Source organism: Pholcus phalangioides, unplaced genomic scaffold, assembly GCF_987345545.1.
Source record: "Pholcus phalangioides strain wild (caught in Gottingen) unplaced genomic scaffold, Ppha-v1.0 ptg000011l_1, whole genome shotgun sequence".
Taxonomy (NCBI): domain Eukaryota; kingdom Metazoa; phylum Arthropoda; class Arachnida; order Araneae; family Pholcidae; genus Pholcus; species Pholcus phalangioides.
This window is the reverse complement of record NW_028301604.1, coordinates 4,427,965-4,446,237: the sequence shown is the minus strand read 5'-3', so window position 1 is coordinate 4,446,237 and position 18,273 is coordinate 4,427,965. Positions and strand designations below refer to the sequence as shown.

At 34.2% G+C, this 18,273-nt stretch overlaps 1 protein-coding gene across 2 annotated transcripts in view; it reads right to left on the bottom strand.

Moving 5' to 3' along the window:
* Positions 1-5,895, bottom strand: part of LOC149079961 (homeobox protein OTX2-like) — a 121,114-nt gene extending 115,219 nt beyond the window's left edge. For both annotated transcript variants that reach the window (XM_089238872.1, XM_089238874.1), the window contains exon 1: positions 5,799-5,895. The gene's annotated coding sequence lies outside the window, so the exon portion shown is untranslated. The remainder of the gene's footprint in view (positions 1-5,798) is intronic.
* Between the last annotated feature and the right edge of the window lie 12,378 nt (positions 5,896-18,273).

Sequence of the window (18,273 nt, the reverse complement as noted above, 5' to 3'; positions counted from 1 at the left end):
TCCAAAACAGGCCCTGTTTTGTTTCTATGACGCTCAGAATCGAAGTTACGTCCACCTTTGGTGTTGCGTTTTCACATACAAGTGATACGTGAATAAAAAACGCGTTTAACGGAGAGTGCTATTTTTTTTACATTTTACTTGAGTTTGAAACACGATTTTTCTAAAAATCTATTCATTATATCATTACGAAATTTTAATATAATATTTTGTTATATATTGTTAATGGTATGAACTAAAATCTAAGGTTTATCGCATGTATTTGTTAAATTACAGTGTTTTATAGACGAAATGTAGAATGAAATTTCAAAAAAATTCACATGTACGTTAACATATTTGAGTGTAACTTATGAGCATATCTTACAATCCTTTAGATTTTGGTTCATAACCTGCGCCATTATGCTGTGAAAATAACAAAAATTCCATGTGAATGGAATTGTTTGAAAAATGTCCCAGTTTTACCGTTTTTAGTCGAAGTTTTATTGAATTTGTTGTCTAATTTGATGTTGCAATATTATTAAATAGAAGTTCATGAATTCAAAAATTTCATGAATTATCCCATTTCGCTTAAGGGGGCAGTAATCACCCTGATCACCTCCCCCCCCCCCCCCCCCACACATAGATCCGCCCTTGCCAGAACTTCAACCTCCTATAAACACTTTTTGATCTTTAAAATAAAATTTATAAAATTATATACAGTAACATCTTTATGTGAGAGTCCAGAGATATTTTGATGTTTTTCTAACCAAAGCATGAATTGTAGATGCTCGAAGTAATGCGCGTTGACAACCAACATTTTTTTTCTTTCTTTTGTTAGTATGTGTTGTGGACCATAAGGATCTGATGGATATAAAAGAAAAAAGTAGGAAAAATGAAAGAAACGGGATGACACTGAAACTCGAAGAGATGACCCTTACTTGATAACAGACACTTTGGTGCAACTTCTCTTGACACAGTAACTTTTACGAATGCTTCAGATCGCAAGGCTGATCTGTCGGGGCAGCTGTCCCTTGGGCACAATGATATGTAGTGAAAGAAATACGACACCGGTTTTTCTGACTTTTAGTTCTCGATGATACAGAATATGTTGGATACAAAAGAAAAAGTTGGATCGGTATGAGACCGAGAGATAACAGATTTTATGGAAATTTCTATCGGAAATCGTAGCCTACAGAGAGATAAATTTTTAGTTCATTCTCTATCGATTCAATTTTTTTTTTCCTTTTTGTTGTGGAAACATTTTTAAAATAAAAAAAAATTAAGGGGGGTCTCTTACATTTTAACATAATCAAAAAGCCTCAAAAGCTATACTCTAATAGAAATACCATTAAAAATGTCATTTAACCATCGATGTATCTCAATTTTGGTTCATATATCTTTGATTATATATGCAAAGGCGATACAATGGTTTTACATATCTCTAATACTTATATTTTTCTTCTAATTTTCTAACATTAAGAAAAAAGGCATTATTAACACCTTCCGCTCATGATAGACAGAAATGGAACTGAGTAAAAATTGATTCAAAATAAAAGAAGCTGTCCAGTGTACTGAGAAATTGAATTTTCTGGATGTTATGCCAAAACTTATATTTGGAAAAAAGAGTGATTTGTCCTCTTGCATACAGGGCACAAGTGCGCTAACCAATACACCAGAGACACACTTTTCATAACGTCCAGAAAATTCAGTTTCTCAGTATATTTCAGGCCAAAAAAATACCATCATACAGAAGCTGTCCAGTTCATAAAATGAGGCAAAATATTTGAAATTCATTTATAAATAATCTGATTCATAAAAATATATATTTATTTATTTAATTTTTAAAAATGGGATTTTTGAATTTAATTCTATAAATAAGATCAAAGATCTTAAGATAAAAGATGAATAAGATCTAAGTCAACACAGTCTCAATCCTTTGCCTCATTTTATGAACTGAACAGCTTTCTTTATTTTGAATCAGTTTTTGTTATACCACATCGATGTCATGCTATTTTACCATGCGCTCAAGGTGTTCATATTAGAATTTTTTCCTTTATGTTTGAAAATTTTCCAAAAAAATAAGTAATGGCGAAACAATGTATTATAATGCATATAACAATCAAAAATATGTTTAAAAAATTTTAAATAAGTCTCTCTCTCTCTCTCTCAATGGTCATATAATATTTCTACTAAAGCATAGTTTTTGAGGTTTTTTGACCATGTTAATAAATATGAGACACCGTAAACTATAATATAAAATAAATTACAAAAAGATTATAAATTTCCTTAATTTCTTGTCTCACTTATAAAATATGTACAGAAAATTTAAAAAGTGTAATATTTAATTTAAAAAATGCCATTTTCTATGTCTGCGTGTACCTAATTTACTTATCAGAAGAAATCGAAAATTAATGAATAAATGAAGATTTTTCATACTGTATATTTTTGATTTTACTCGAATTTTCGTATAGATATTATGGTCATATATATATTTTGGGTCATTTATTTATGCATGTGAATGCATGCGTGCACATGTGTGGAGGGAAGCGGGAGACCACGAAACGGTAAATTTACGAATGAGTGTAATTATGCAGTCAAGAGATGTTTAAGGTCGATGATCTCTAAACACGCAATGTTAAGGGTAAGAATGAAACTACTTCCAAATGCAAATGTCTTTTGGACGTTAATCTTGTTAACTAGACACGAGATTATCTTAATTACGCTGTTAAATACTGATTTATAATTAAGCTCGAGATTTGATGTTCTCATCGAAGCTTCCGCGGTAGCTGAAACAAGAAGTGGGTCAACAACTTTCCACTAAATTTTCGGCGAAACACTGCTGTCAGTTTTCCGAACGCTGAAATTTGCCGAATGACTCGTACATCAACGCAACGGAAGTTGCTGCCATTCATTTCTCTAGTTGAATAATATCTATAGTTCCGTATAATTCTACTGAGGCACCAAAAGCAAAATAAAAATTGCGTGACCGAAATATAAAATGAGAGGATGTCGCCCAAGAAAGTTTACGGGCCCAGCAATTTTTCTGAGCTTTGATTGATTCATTTCATGCAAGCCAGCCATTTCTATTAACATGATGATTCGGTGATGATTGTGTCGTGTGTTTGACCGTATCAAGCAATATTCTTGTCTCTAATTAATTGCACAGGCTGTTTTAAAAACTGTTTTGTTACGCAAGTGCGTGTTTAATTCATTCCTATGATGAAACTGGTGAGCCTATATACATACGCGAATAATCGTATATCGCTAGGTATAGTGTAATACAGGCCTACCTGTATAAGCAAAAAAAATTATTTAGCTTCATAGGAACCGAAGACTCATCAGAATTCGAAGCACAAATATTTACAAGTTCTGTGAGAAAACTTCATACTTCCCATTCATCATCCCTAAACCACGCAATTTCGGTAAGTTTTTACAAAACTTTTGTTGAATAAAAATTTAAATAAACTTGAATATATATACATATATGTATATAATATAGTGTTGTGAGTGCTGCAACAAAAATCTAACAAAAACGCGTACTAAAATATTTTAAGAAGTTTAATTTTTCGTTGATAATTATCGAAATTTTTTAATACATGTGCTTTTACAAGGGGACAACCAGTATCTATTGGTAAGGGACAATGCGAGGCTATATGGTGTCGCAGGGAATTTTTCTCTAATAGGGTTGTTAATAAATGGAATAGCTTACCCCCGGAGGTAGTAAACTGTTACACAATTGCCACGTTTAAAAGAAATACGATAAACATGTTGGGGTAAACCGAAAAGCTATCCATACTTAGAATAAGACAACCATAATATTCTTTATGGGCATTGTATATTATTTCATCATGTATATATATTGTTTGTAATTGCATTTTTTATTGGGTTGCTGTATTTTTGAAATATATGACATCCATATTTTTGTTATGGGCATCTTTTTCTCAGCCACCTCGTTGGGCATTTTGCCTGTTGTGGCGTTGTATTTGTATTTGTATAATGAATAAATCCTGAAATTTATGCTAGTTTTGTACAAAACGTTTTCGATGAAATAATAAATTTAATCGGCTTTAAACTGCATGTGTCCTATCGAAATGCATTTAAATGCGTAAAAATGTTTGCAACAGAAATGTTAAATGCCATTCATAAATTTGATGGAAAATTATAAATTAAATATAGTGTATTCGCATATTCAAAGTTACCCTAAACGTGCATGTTTAACATTGAATCAAATAATACAATCGAAGAAACCGATAATTGTATTTATGTTATGTTATGTTATGTTATGTTAATAGCGGAATATACAAAAGAATAAAAAAATATGCAAAAAATATTTAAATGCAATGCAAACCGAATAATAAAATAATTTTCCACGAAAAGTGGATATATAGGGTGTTTTATCGAAAGTGAAATATTAAAAATTATCAACTAAAAGAGTAAAATTTTGCTCTGATGATTGAACCTTCCAAAAACGATTTTTGGCGGAAGCCTAAAATTTTATTTTTTTATACGATCCATAATCAAAAAAATTGTAAATTCGTAAAATTCTATAAAAGAAATGAAAAAATTTGCTCGTAACACCGGAATGAAAATTTTCTGAAATATAAGGTATTCAAATTTTTGCCAATTTTTATGTGCCAAAATAACCAAGTATCAAATAATTTCTGAATTTTAAAAAAAACACAAATATCAAGAAATTCAATCTGTTATCTCAGCGAATTTTTATTAAAGTATTGCAGGTTAAACTTTTTTTTTGGTATAAGAGAAGTGAGGAGCAAACTTTACTGATTTATAAAATTTTTCAATTGAGAATGGTATAAAAATTTTAATTTTTGTATTTTCCGTAATAATTTTTTTTTTCAGGGATACAACTATCGAAAATAAATTGCTCTCTTTGCTCTGACCATTTTTCATATCTTATTCAAATTTTAGAATGTTAAAGTTTTAAATACATATTAAAAAATATTAAAAAAGTTTTTTTTTACTAGAACCAAAACAAAGGAAACGCTATGTATCTGTATCTTCTCAACAAAGAATTGATTAATATAAAAAATAAACATACCATTCCATCATAAGCTTTAAAATGAACTAATGTAAAAATTTAAATATATATGTATATATTACGGTAAATGTGATAAATATATATTATTGAGCATAATAGCCGGTTATCATCCTTACTTACCAATCGTCTTTGTAAATTTGATAAGTTTATCATTTTTACCGGCGAATATGCATAATACTCAAGCGTCGTTGACAAATTTGATGAATATTGGAAATTTATCACCTTTATCTTTGATTATGCATAATAAATACCCTAGTGTAATTGGTGAATTTAATAAATACGAAAAAATTTATGAATGAGTCTAGTATGTGTGAGGAATATAGAGGACCCCGATATAATGACAACAAATTTTACGATGGTACCCTGATGTAATGATACAATACATGTATGAATTATCATGTATAATATATCGCATAGTAGGATTTATCATGTTTACCAATGACGCGACGCTTGGGTAATTATGCATAATCGCCGGTAAGTGATAATTTTTAGTGCTTATCAAATTTACCAACGACGCTTGGGTAATTATGCATAATCGCCGGTAAGTGATAATTTTTTAGTGCTTATCAAATTTACCAACGACGCTTGGGTACTATACATAATCGCCGATGAAAGTGATAAATTTAATGAAATTTATCAAACTTACCAAAATTCTTAGTAAGTATGCATAATAACCGGTTATTATTTATAATAACCACATTTATCACATGTACCGTAACATATATAAGAGAATTTATCTTGATATTTAATTGGGAATACTCACAATAAAACACGCGCGCGCAAGAACACAAGAAAATTCGTCGTGGTGGGTAAATCCGTTTAAATCGAATGAACACCGAGCTGCGAGAAAGCGGATTTCGTTATAGTGGAGAATGGGCAAAAAGATGAAGGTAACAAAAGGGATGTGCGGGGGCGGACAACCCAAGAAGAATACACACACACACATATATATATATATAAATAATAATAATAATAAAAGAAAAAGGCGAGTGAGTGAAAAATGTGACTAGTTGATGTGTCTATCAACCTTTACATTATTTTCCAAGAAACCTTAACAAGTATGCTCACCTGCTCTGAGCGCAACGGGCAACGAGCGGAAGTGCTGCTGAAGATAGACCTTTTTTTTTTTTTTCCTTTTTGTCTTATCCAGTCCTCAAAGAATATCAAAAATAATAAAGTCGACAAGAAACTAACTTCTACTAAATAGGCTTTGTGATCTCTATTAAGAAAGAATTATTATTATTATTTTTCCCCATTTCTCCCGTATTTTATCCGTTCCGTCCCATTAAATTTTAAAATGCATCTCTAGTTTTCAGGATTTTCATTTACCGGAGACCACACAAATGTCTCGTCAACATCTGAAAAAAAAAATCTTATTTAGACGTACCGTATCTTAGCGCCGCTGTGAAAAAAAATATAAAAAGTAACAAAATAAAAGTAGCTGTGTAAACTGAATAGAGTCATCAAGTGGCACAAGTCTTGAAGGATTATTGACTTTCTTACTCTTTTCTTTAATTGGCTTACTTCTTTTTTGGTTTTTTAAAAAAAATATTATGTAAATAACGACGAGCAGTTTGTGAGGTAATTTGTTTAGTGTGTATATCCTTGAGAAACATCAGTTAATAATCGTTTCTAATAACGAAAAACAAAAAAAATTGATGTATCACTATATTATTTCGTTAATGATCATTTTTTTCCCGATTTCTTCAAAGAGTCCATTTTATTGCCGATCAATTCCGTAAATAAAATAAGTCATGAAAATAAATAAATTACAAAATTTATTTACAAAAAAAAAAAAAATCGTCAATGTCTTCATGATTTTGAAAGATATTGGTTGGTGTGAATATATATATACTGTTAATTTAATGAATAAGTATTAATCAATCGCTCAAATATATTTCGAATTCCAGTTTTAAGAGATTTTCATGCCATGAAATAAACTTGGAATATGGCGATGGTTTATACCCGATTGGGTTACTCAAAAATTACTACATCAGAGACTGTTCGATTTCACAAGACAATATTTGCGTAGTCTAGATCAGAGACAGACAAATAGAGAAATATTTCAAGACCTCGGTTGCTCAGTATTGAATTTACACTGGTTAGTCAATCTTTCTATGATTGTTTTACATCGATCGCTTCTTCCCTACACACTTCAAGTGACAACTTATGAGTAATATTTAATTATTATAAAGCTTTCATCTTTAATTTAAAATAGTGTAAATTGAATAGTCATCAAGTGTCATAAGTCTTGAAGGGTTATTGACTTTCTTAATCTTTTCGTTATGTAATATTGGCTTACTTATTTTTTTTTTTTTAATGTTATGTAAATAACGTCTAGCAGTTTGTAAGATAAGTTTGTTTAGTATGTAATATCCTTGAGAAATATCAGTTAATAATCGTTTCCTATTATGAAAAAAATTATAAATATTTTATTATTTCGTTAATGATCACAATTTTTTCGAGTTTTACAAAAAAAAGTTTATTTTATATCATCGATCAATGTAAAATACGTTACGAAATACATTTACAAAACAAAAATTCTAAACAATTTCTATGATTTTGAAAGATACTTGGGTTTGTGTGAATATTATAAATTTGACGAATGAGTATTAATCAGTCGCTCAAATATATTTAGAATTTCAATTTTAAGAGACTAGATTTTCATGTTTGAAAATAATCTTATTGAATATGGCGATGGTTTTTCTCGATTGTGTAACTCAAAAATTACTATATCCAAGACTGTTCGATTTCGCAAGACAATATCTGCATAGTCTAGACTAGAGACAGACAAATGGAGCAATATTTTAAGATCTTAATTTTAAATGTTCACCGGTCTGCCGATCTTCCTACGATTATTTATGATCGCTTCTATTTTAATTGATACACACTTCACACAAGTGAAAACTTTTAAGTAATATTCAATTATTATATGAAGCTTTCATCTTTAATTTCATATACAATGGATCCCGCATATGACGTTTTTCGAAAATTGCCATGAAAAAACGTTGCAAGCAGGAAAACTCTTTAAACGGGAAATCTTAATGGGAATTAGTAATTGTTGAGACCATGAAAATAAGTGGTGGGTCTACTGGGGGGAACGTTATAAGCGGGATCCACTGTAGTGTAAACTGAATAGAGTCATCAAGTGACACAAGTCTTGAAGGACTTTGTCTTTTTCACTCTTTCTGGCTTACGTTTTTTTTTTTTTGTCTTTTAAAAACGTTATGTAAATAACGTCAAGCAGTTTGTGAGGTAATTTGTTTAGTGTGTAACATCCTTGAGATATATTAGTTAATGTTCGTTTCTAATCACGAAAATAAATTGATGCATCGCTTTATTACTTCGTTAATTATCAGTTTCAATAATGACGATAAACATGTTGGGGTAAATCGAGAAGCTATCCATTCTTAGAATAAGACAACCATAAGTATTCTTTATGGGCATTGTATAATATTTTATCATGTGTATATATTGTTTATAATTTGTGTTAATTGCATTTTTAATTGGGTTGCTGTTTTTTTTTTTAAATATATGACATCCATATTTTTATGGGCATCTTTTTATCAGCCACCTCGTTGGGCATTTTGCCTGTTGTGGCGTTGTATTTGTATTTGAAAAAATTCATTTTATTGTCGATCGATAAAAAGTAAGTTAAGAAATATATACACAAAAAATATAAGTTTTTTACGCACGAAAAAATAATATTCACCAACTCTCTATGATTTCAAAGCATGTCGGTTTGTGTGAATATTATTAATTTAATGAATAAGTCACTCAGATATATTCTAAATTCCAATTTTTAGAGAGTGTAGGTTTTCATATTTGAAAACAATCTTATTGAATATGGCGATGGTTTATACTCGATTCTGTAACTCAAAAATTACTATTTCAAAGACTCTTCTCTCGATTTCACAAGACAATATTTTCATAATGTCTTGTGAATTGCATGTTTCTTGTAACGACCTGGCATCTTCAACCCGTTGCTCGCGAGCACCACGGTGCTACCTGAAGTACCCAGAGTGCTGGATGCTCGTGTTCGATTTCGTGCACGCGGGCACTTGATCAACATTCCAATTGAACACCTTAGAGGAATTGCATTCAAGGATGGAAATCATCATCATTTCATGCATTCGTATGTTAAACCTGCCGTAAGGGTGCTCTTCTTTTGATGTTGGATACAGGCAGTGCTCGCGACTGAAAAAATGTTCAAGACCCCTGGTCTCGACCAGGGCTGGACAGATCGCAAAAAAATCTAGATGCCACAACAGTTTTTTAGGCGCTAAAGATTTTTTTTACCCGAAGAAAAATGGTCCAAATCTATGGGTTTTTTTTTACTTTTAAAGGCATAGTGACCCTCTTTTATGTTTGCAGAGATATGCTGCTAAAAATTTCAAACATTTTGTGCTATCAGCCTGCAATTTTGTATCTACACAAAGAACATTTTTAGCACCAATACCGTCTTTTTGGTCCCCATTGTAACCAGGCGCCTGGGATCAGTCCTGGTGTAGCCTGGAGACATGCAAATAGGATAATATTTTAAGACTTTAACATTAAATATTCACCGGTCAGCTAGTCTTTCTATGATTACTATTTCGAACCGATCGCTCCTTTCCTAATAGATGTACACTTCAATTCACAACTTATTAGTAATATTTAATTATTATGAAGCTTTCATGCAATTTTGAATAGTTTATTTCGATTTTCAGTGTAAAGGGAATGAATGGGCTTGAAATAAAAAAAAATTCACATAAGGTTTTTATTACAAGATCCTGATTTGAGAAACCTTGTTTTCGAAATCAAATAATCACTTTTAAAAATATTTGCATAATTTATGGATATATTTAGAACCAAAATTTGGCATAAAACTACTGAAATATTTTTTTGCAATGGTATTAAACTAAAAATCAAAATCAAATTCCTTCTCTTATGGATAAAAACTCTTATATCTTTCTCTTTTTTATGGAGCCATTGTTTGTCAAGTTTTCTTTTCCAGACATGTTTTGAGGAAACTCAACTTTCATCTCTTCTGTAGACGCTATAGCAAAAGGAAAAAAAAACGAATGATAGTGACTTGGAATGTGAAAGGAAATATCATGTGGGACATACATTAGACATTTAAGACTGATCTTTTTTGGTATCCCCTCTTACTTCTATGTCACTAAGATTTCTTTGGAGGACAATGGCATCGAAAAATCTTTTTCTATTTTTTTTTTCTCTCGCCTTATTGCCGTTTGTGACAGGCATTCAAGTTTAAAAATATGAAGAAGAAGAGAGATGGCTAGAATATTTAGTGTCGTCACACCCATGGCCCACGCGATGGATCAAGAGGTCAAAACGCGATTGCATCCTCAACACCATCAGAATATTTCAGAAGGCATGTCACGGGTCTTTGGGTCACAAATGTCACTGGGACGAAAACGCTTTTGTCTAAATTGTCCGTTCGAGCAACTCTCCGGCTCAGATCTCACAGTGGATATGTTTTTATATGTGGATGTAATCTCGGCAAATATGTGTAAAAATACCTAAAATCTCGTCTAGACTTGATCTTCTAAACGGGCCTACCTAACAGCTGGATACGATTAGCGCAAACACCACAGGGATTAATTTTGCTACTTTTCATAGCGGAGGGGAACGAATCAACTGGATGATTGATTTGTTATATTTGACGATCGCTTAAAGATCGACTACAATGAATAAATAACTGAAAATAGAACTTCAAAAATGGCAATCAAATAGATAAGAACGATATTCGTTAGGAGAAAAAAAATTCAGCACGACTATGCATAATAATCAGACCACGTGTTCTGCTGTCAAAAACTTAAATGATGATGTTTTGTTCGTCTTTTAATCGGACATGTATTTCCAAAAGCAGTCGCATAATTTTTTTGATGTCGATTTTGATTATGAGAAGTTTATTTAGCCCCTGGATTATACTCTCTTGAATATTATTATATTATTATTTTTTACATAAAATTTCGACATGCTCATCTCCTTATAGACCTAGTTGATTGAATATCAGGCAACAACTAGTTTGTTTCTTATTAATAATCCTGTGGTATATTAAATATTTATTAATAATCCCCTGGTTACCAGCTTCTATGTATTTAAATAGCTACCACTAAGCTATATAAATACATAGAATATTCCTTCCTTGGAGAATATATATACTGAATTATAACGTGCAATATAGACGGTGACACCAATCAGTTAATGTCTCGCAAATGACAACATGGCCAGCTGATGGCAACATATATATAGAGAAAGATGAACTTTCCACTTGGTTCATACAAGATATAGTAAACTGATTACTGTCACCGTCCATTGCACGGTACAATTCGATATATATACACACTCCAGAATTTTCTATCTGTTTTTATAGATTAGTGGTAGAGCACTCGTCCGACATACGAAGGACCCGTGTTCGTGTCCAGGTAGAGGCAATGATGAAATTTTTCCAAAAATCAGTATCTCCACTACATTTATCAGCCAGTGTTTTCACCATATCCTGTACTTCGTCAAAAGCAATTTTTTTCGTCGGATTTGCTGCGCTATGTGCTATCAACCATTCGAGAGTGTAGGGGGGGTCATGTAAAAACAGTAGGTCTACTCGTGCTGTAAATTCCAATGCTCCAATTTGTGATATCTTGAGCCAAGATTGTTCCAGTGTAGGCCTACTATAAATTTCATTTCTCAAATATCGACTAATTCAGCGTTTCTCAACCTGTGATATGTGAAGATGGGACATGTGGTCCACAGGTAGACTGGAGAAACTGGAGAAACCACGAGACACCCAGGCTCTGTCGCAAAAAGCCGAGAACCTGTGAGATGTCTGAAACAATTCGATGGAACACCGAATAATAATAATATTTATTATTATTCATTTTTAGTCTACTAAAGGTAAAAAAAATGAAAATTATTAAATTATATCTTACAAATATTAATTTCAAATAAAAGTCGGTGTTCCATCGAATTGTTTCAGACATCTCACAGGCTCTCGGGTTGAGAAAAGCTGTTGTCTCACTCATAAAGTATTGAAAACAAAATATTTTTTTTCTTAAAAAAATTTTTTTTTTCCTTAATGTAATGGGGAAATTTTGTGGCTATGGTATTCCATATTCTTCCGTCGTACTACCCAGAAATATGATCCCATGAATGTTCACGCATTTTGCTTTAATAGTTTGAGCTCATAAAAAGAACGCCAAGGAATAAATTGTAGCATGTGTTGAAAATAAACTTCGGCTTCAATCGGCGAAAATGCCAATTTCTATAAGCTCTCTCCGACAATCATACTTGAAAATGTTCCTTTAGAAAATCGTAATAGGAGCATCAGTCTCCTCTTTTGCTGTCGCTCTCTTTTCCACGCCATCCAGAGAGCTTAATCCCGAAATGGAGCGAAAAAAAAAATTGGTGTCGCGATCCTTGTAATTCCTGATGCTAAGCAGTTAGAAATTTGAATGATGCTTCGATTGAGTTCGGAGAGGCGTGAGTATGAAGTGCGTCTGATCCGCTTTCCAGAGACTGATCCGCAGCAATCCGCACTCCATTATAACTCTCAGACCTTGATTTTTTTTTCTATTTTTTTTTTCCGCCTCGCATCCGAGTAGATACTTTTCGATGTTGTATGTATGTATATATGGTGCTCCGGCAAGAGAAAGAGAGCGAGAGAGTTTTTCTAACCATAAAGACGGCGATAAAACAGATCGAAATGCTGATAGTGAAGAAAGAAGTAAAGGCCTCAAAACGCCCGTCAAGTGGCGTTACACAGTAATCCAATATAGGCTTGCCGAAGCTGTGGAGCTCTCGTCTGTAATCCCTTCCGGAAATAAGCTTAGAGGAGCTGTCTAAGCAGGGAGAGGAATCAATAGTAAATAAATAAAAAAGGTTATTTGATAATGACTGCGCCACACGGTGACCTTCTGCTCCGGGACAATGGTGTGCTTGGAGAGAAAGGGTCGGACGGGAAGGAGCAAGAACGAGCGAAAAGAGGCGTTCCTACCTACCAAATCCGATTAAAATCACAAAAACTGGGATCTGTTTGTGGTTAAGCTCTTTGGGTCTCTCTTGCATTGGGGCGTCGGCGAAAGCGGCCGATCCGACTTTCTCAAGATATAATCTGTTGTCAAAGCTTTCTCCATCACCTTCCTAAACACTGGAATTAACTGTCAGCTCTCTCTCTCTCTCTCTCTCTCTCACTCTCTCTCTCTCTCTCGCCGAGAACCATAAGAGGCTTACCTTTTCTGGCCCAAGTCTAGGTTTTGGTCGTCTTTGCCAAAGCTGACAGTATGGGCCCGTGTAGACAGCAGGATGGTGACGTTCGGATCTTGCTCCGCGATGCCGTAGCTATTGCCGTCAAAAGGCGGATGAGAATATGCTCAAGTCACCGTTTCATTTTCTTGTGAAAGTTAAATTCAGTTGTAATTTTGTTATAACCGAGAACGAACGCCAGTGATGGAATCCCATGTTTGTATGCATCCCTGCCCTAGTTACCACGAGCAAATGGGAGCCTAATCCATTCAGGTTTACCCAGGGCTTCACTGTTGTTATTTCAATATGGATATATATGTATGGTCAGAGTAAATCGTGATGTTGGCCATAAAAGCTATGTATACTCTAATCCTCGAAAGAAACTCAAGTGGAGATCAACTGATGAGGCCGTTGATCTTGAGTGCTGCAGAGACCATCTACGCTCTGCAAGCCTGCCTCAAGTAGTTGCGTTTGATTGCATTCATTTCTGAAGTTTTTCTAGCTTCGTGAGCTGAAAAAGAGATCCTCGTGAGGAGAAAAACACCTAGTGCTTATGTTGAAGGATAAACTAGAAGACTCTCCCAACTATATTGTGTAAACACTAAATGGTGAAAAAAACTCTCAAACTGTAGGAAGATTCGGATGTAAAAATACATTCAGTAAAATTTTATCGTTGCTAAGTGTTGATTCATGAAAAAGGATTCCAATTGGCACTGTGTCCATCTATGAATGATTTGTTAGTGTTTTTTCAAAGAGAGAGAGAGCGAGAGAGAGATTTCCTCTAACTTCCGATAAAATAGATGCAAAAATCATTGAAGTCCTTTCAACTTTAAAGAGTCAGGTAAGACAGATAGATGCTCTTATAACCAAAGTCCCCCGAGAAAAAGGATATTTTTAAATAATGTCACAACATTTTTCCTTGATCTAAGGTCAGTATTGATTTTCATCGATGATTGATATTTTTTTCGATTTGGAAAGAAAGCGATTAAGCGTATAATTAAAAAAAGTAAGTTTCCAATTCTAACTAAAATAGTTCTAAATTGTATATGATAGTTATAATTGCAAACGGTATTTTAGTAAATTAAAATTATTAGTTCAGCGGATCATAAACAATGACATCCCCATTTTCGTGATGATATTTTGGTTCTTATTTGCGAGCTCTTTTGTTAAGATTAATATTTTCTTAAATATCCATATATATAGATTTCGTTTTCACAATTTTCAGTTTTACAAAAATTTTTAAGGTATTTTTATTGATATACATACCAAATATTTTTATCAAAATTTCTTTATTGAATACAAAATACGTATTCATAAATATCAGTCAAAATATTATTAATCATAGAATATGTGAATTTTCTAATACTTCTGCATGAGAAATTGACGTTTATCCAATTTTCCATATTTACAATCATTCAAATAATTATTTCGATAGAGATTGGTTTAAACCTAGGAATACATTGATAATAAATTAAGAGTTAATGACATTTCATGCACCTAGAAAGAGAGGTCAATCGTCATAATGTTTAAGGTAATTATTGTATCTCTCAAATATCATGGCTCAGAATGAGCTATTTCACTCAGAGATATTTACAAATATGTCTTTCATATTTGTGTCCGCTATTATACCATTTGCTATAATATAAACTGTTAGCAACGTCAGTGCTTCTTTTCAACTATTTTCCGGGACTTTTAAGGTTATCCTCGTCTTATCTCCTAGATATGACTGAACTAATATTCGAAAAAATCGATCAGATTCTAGTTCACGTGCCACGCGTATTCTCGGAGCTATTTAAGAAGAATCACACGTGGGTAGCTCAAAGTCGCTTCCATAATGACGGAGGCTTTAATTTCAAAACTCCATGTCGCTCGTGATAAAAAACGAGAAGTAGGTGAATTTTTCGAGAATTGGCCGGGTAGGGCCTCAGAAATATCACTTGGCCTGAGGGCCCACGATGCTCTTAAGACGGCTCTGCTCGTACGCAGATGTAGCTTGACGAGAATCACTATCTACCGTCACCGCTGAATATGCCTGAGAATCCGTAGGATAAGAGCGAATGATTTTTATATACAGTCCCTCTGTTAGCAACATTGTAGAGACCGTGAAATTTTGTGTTATAACCGAAGTGTGTTGTTAAAACTTGAGGTTGAGGTTTCTCAAAGATACTGACGTCTGAAATATATAATCATATGCTTTAAAGAAGTAAATAAAGCTTGATCCCCCCACACACACATGGACGTGGATCTCGTATACAGCAGTGGGTACTCGCAGACAAGCCGATACAGGCTCTACGAACGGGGGGGGGGGGGAGAAGGGAAATAACCGAGGGTTTGAAGAGTGAACGCGAGATGATTTTCCACCTCCACCCTTCCGCCCATGCCAGTAATACAAATTTTTTGGGAAAGAGGGGTGATCGCCCCCTTCCCCCAACCCCATGTATGCACCTATGGTCGTAGATCTCTAGTAAGTGTGGTTGATGACCTGTGGTCATGCACCCGCACATCCAGGGATATCTTGACACATGGGCCCACTTGTGCAAGGCCCGCGGGCCTCTCATGATAATCAGATTCTATACTATGGTTTTCGAGGGTAAGTATGTAAATTGTTAGACAGGTACTTCTGGCTAAAGTAGGGGCCCCAGAATGTCACTTCACTTGGGCTTCCACGGTTGTTTTAAGTTCGCCCTGCCCACACACATCTTGAAGCTGAGCATATAGTTTGTGATCTTTGGTGGGTTCTCTAGTAAATTTATAGCATAAAAATAATAATGGAATTCATCCCGGGTTTCAGAGTGAAGCCCTATCAGAATTCCTCTCCCCACCCCCTACCTGTAGGGGCAACCAGGTTGTACAGGGACGCAGAACACACATTTGAGACCCGGATTTACAATAAAAACGATAAGTAAGCCTTTTTTGTGACCCTGATGTATTCCTCAATGAATGATTGACAACATGCAACAAATCCTGTTTAGATAGATATACAAGGTGAGCTTATACTCTGAGAATTCCTTGCAAAGACATCACGAAAGAAAATTGCTCCGTTATATCCGAAATAGTTGCATTTCGTTGACGTCAGAAACGAGGTTCGTTAACATTATTCTCTAGGCAGGGCCGTCTTAAGAGCATCGTGGGGACTCCCGGTCCAAGTGATTTTTCTGAGGCCCTTCCTGACAAATTCTAGAAAATGTCAAGTGATTCTCATTTTTGTGAGGCCCCTTTTTCTCTTGAGACCCCTAGGCCATGCCCGGATAGGCCTACGCGTTAAGACGGCACTGTCTCTAGGACGGTGGTTTCCAACCTTCTACTCTTCGAGTAGGCCTACCCCGTGAAATGAGTAGGAGGCGTGCGTATCTCCCTAGAAATGGGTAGAAGGTTTGCAAGGAAGTATTCGCTTTTCACCAGAAGTGTGTAAAAGATTGCTACCGCAGGGAGTCCCACATCAAGGGGTTATCGCACCAACCTCTCGATGAGAAATGCGTAGGAATCTTGATTACTCCTTCCCCTTAGCCATGTGTACGAGACGTGCATACCCCCTGAAATGCACATGGGAGGCTTACTTTTAACTTTATACATAAATACGGGACGTAGCGGAGGACGTCCTTACCAATCATAGGGGGTCTTGTTTATTTCTATAAATGTGTATAAATCTATGTGTTTCTGGACATATATCTTCTACACATGCATGTTTCTAGAAATACTCATCTTCTACACATGCATGTTTCTAAAAATACTCATCTTCTACACATGCATGTTTCTAGAAATACTCATCTTCTACACATGCATGTTTCTAGAAATACTCATCTTCTACACATGCATGTTTCTAGAAATACTCATCTTCTACACATGCATGTTTCTAGAAATACTCATCTTCTACACATGCATGTTTCTAGAAATACTCATCTTCTACACATGCATGTTTCTAGAAATACTCATCTTCTACACATGCATGTTTCTAGAAATACTCATCTTCTACACATGCATGTTTCTAGAAATACTCATCTTCTACACATGCATGTTTCTAGACGTAGACATGCATGCGAAGTGTGCATATTTCTTGAAATGCTTAGGAGACTTGTATAATTTCAGAAATGCGTGGAGGTTGCTTACTTACTACTATAGACATGTGAACGGGGCGTTCGTACCCCTTGAAATGTATTGTGTATTTTTGAAAATTCGTACGAGGCTTGCACACCATTAAAAGCGCGTGGTAGGTGTACTTGTGCAGGAAGCTTGCATGCCCTTGTTAGCCAATATGCAAATATGATACCATAATCAATGTTCTGCACATTTATTAGTTTTTCCACCATTGGTGATTATTTTTCGCTTTCCCGTGTGTGTCACTAATTCCGGGTTACGCATACCACAGGTTTGAAAGCACTGCTTTAAGAGAAGCAGTTGGTAGCACCACTTATTTCCGTTATATCCGAGTGGTAATAAAAAAAATGCCTGAAACAATTGATGGACCAATTATGTCCCTTATTACAGAACATTCCTGTTATTTTGGATGTTCCGATTTTTTTTGTTCATTTGTCCCGTTTTTTCTCACGGTGCTTATTTGAATTCATAATATTTACGAAAATTGTAAAACAAAGATAATCGTCTTAACTTATAAATTTATATTATGAAAATTTATAGCTAAAAATATAAATATCCATCTCACATATTGTTCAGTTCAACCTTTTGTTTCGTGCACTACTTTTCAATTCACCGTGATTTCCAGTAGCCCATAATTTCCTTTTCCATTTCAGAAATTTCAACAAGAAATGGTGATTTTGCCGACTTACGGTATCGTTTTTGGTGACAATTGGCGATACCCTTTTTGGCGATTTTACCTTATTTTAGAATCTAAAATTCACATTACGGTCACCCGTATTTTTTGTCAATGAGATATGGTCACTCGGTAATTTAATGTGTGCGTGTGTGTGTTTTGTTGTTTTTTTCCCGTGAAATAAATTTTGGTTCACTGTGATTTGTAGTTTGCCCGTCCTTCA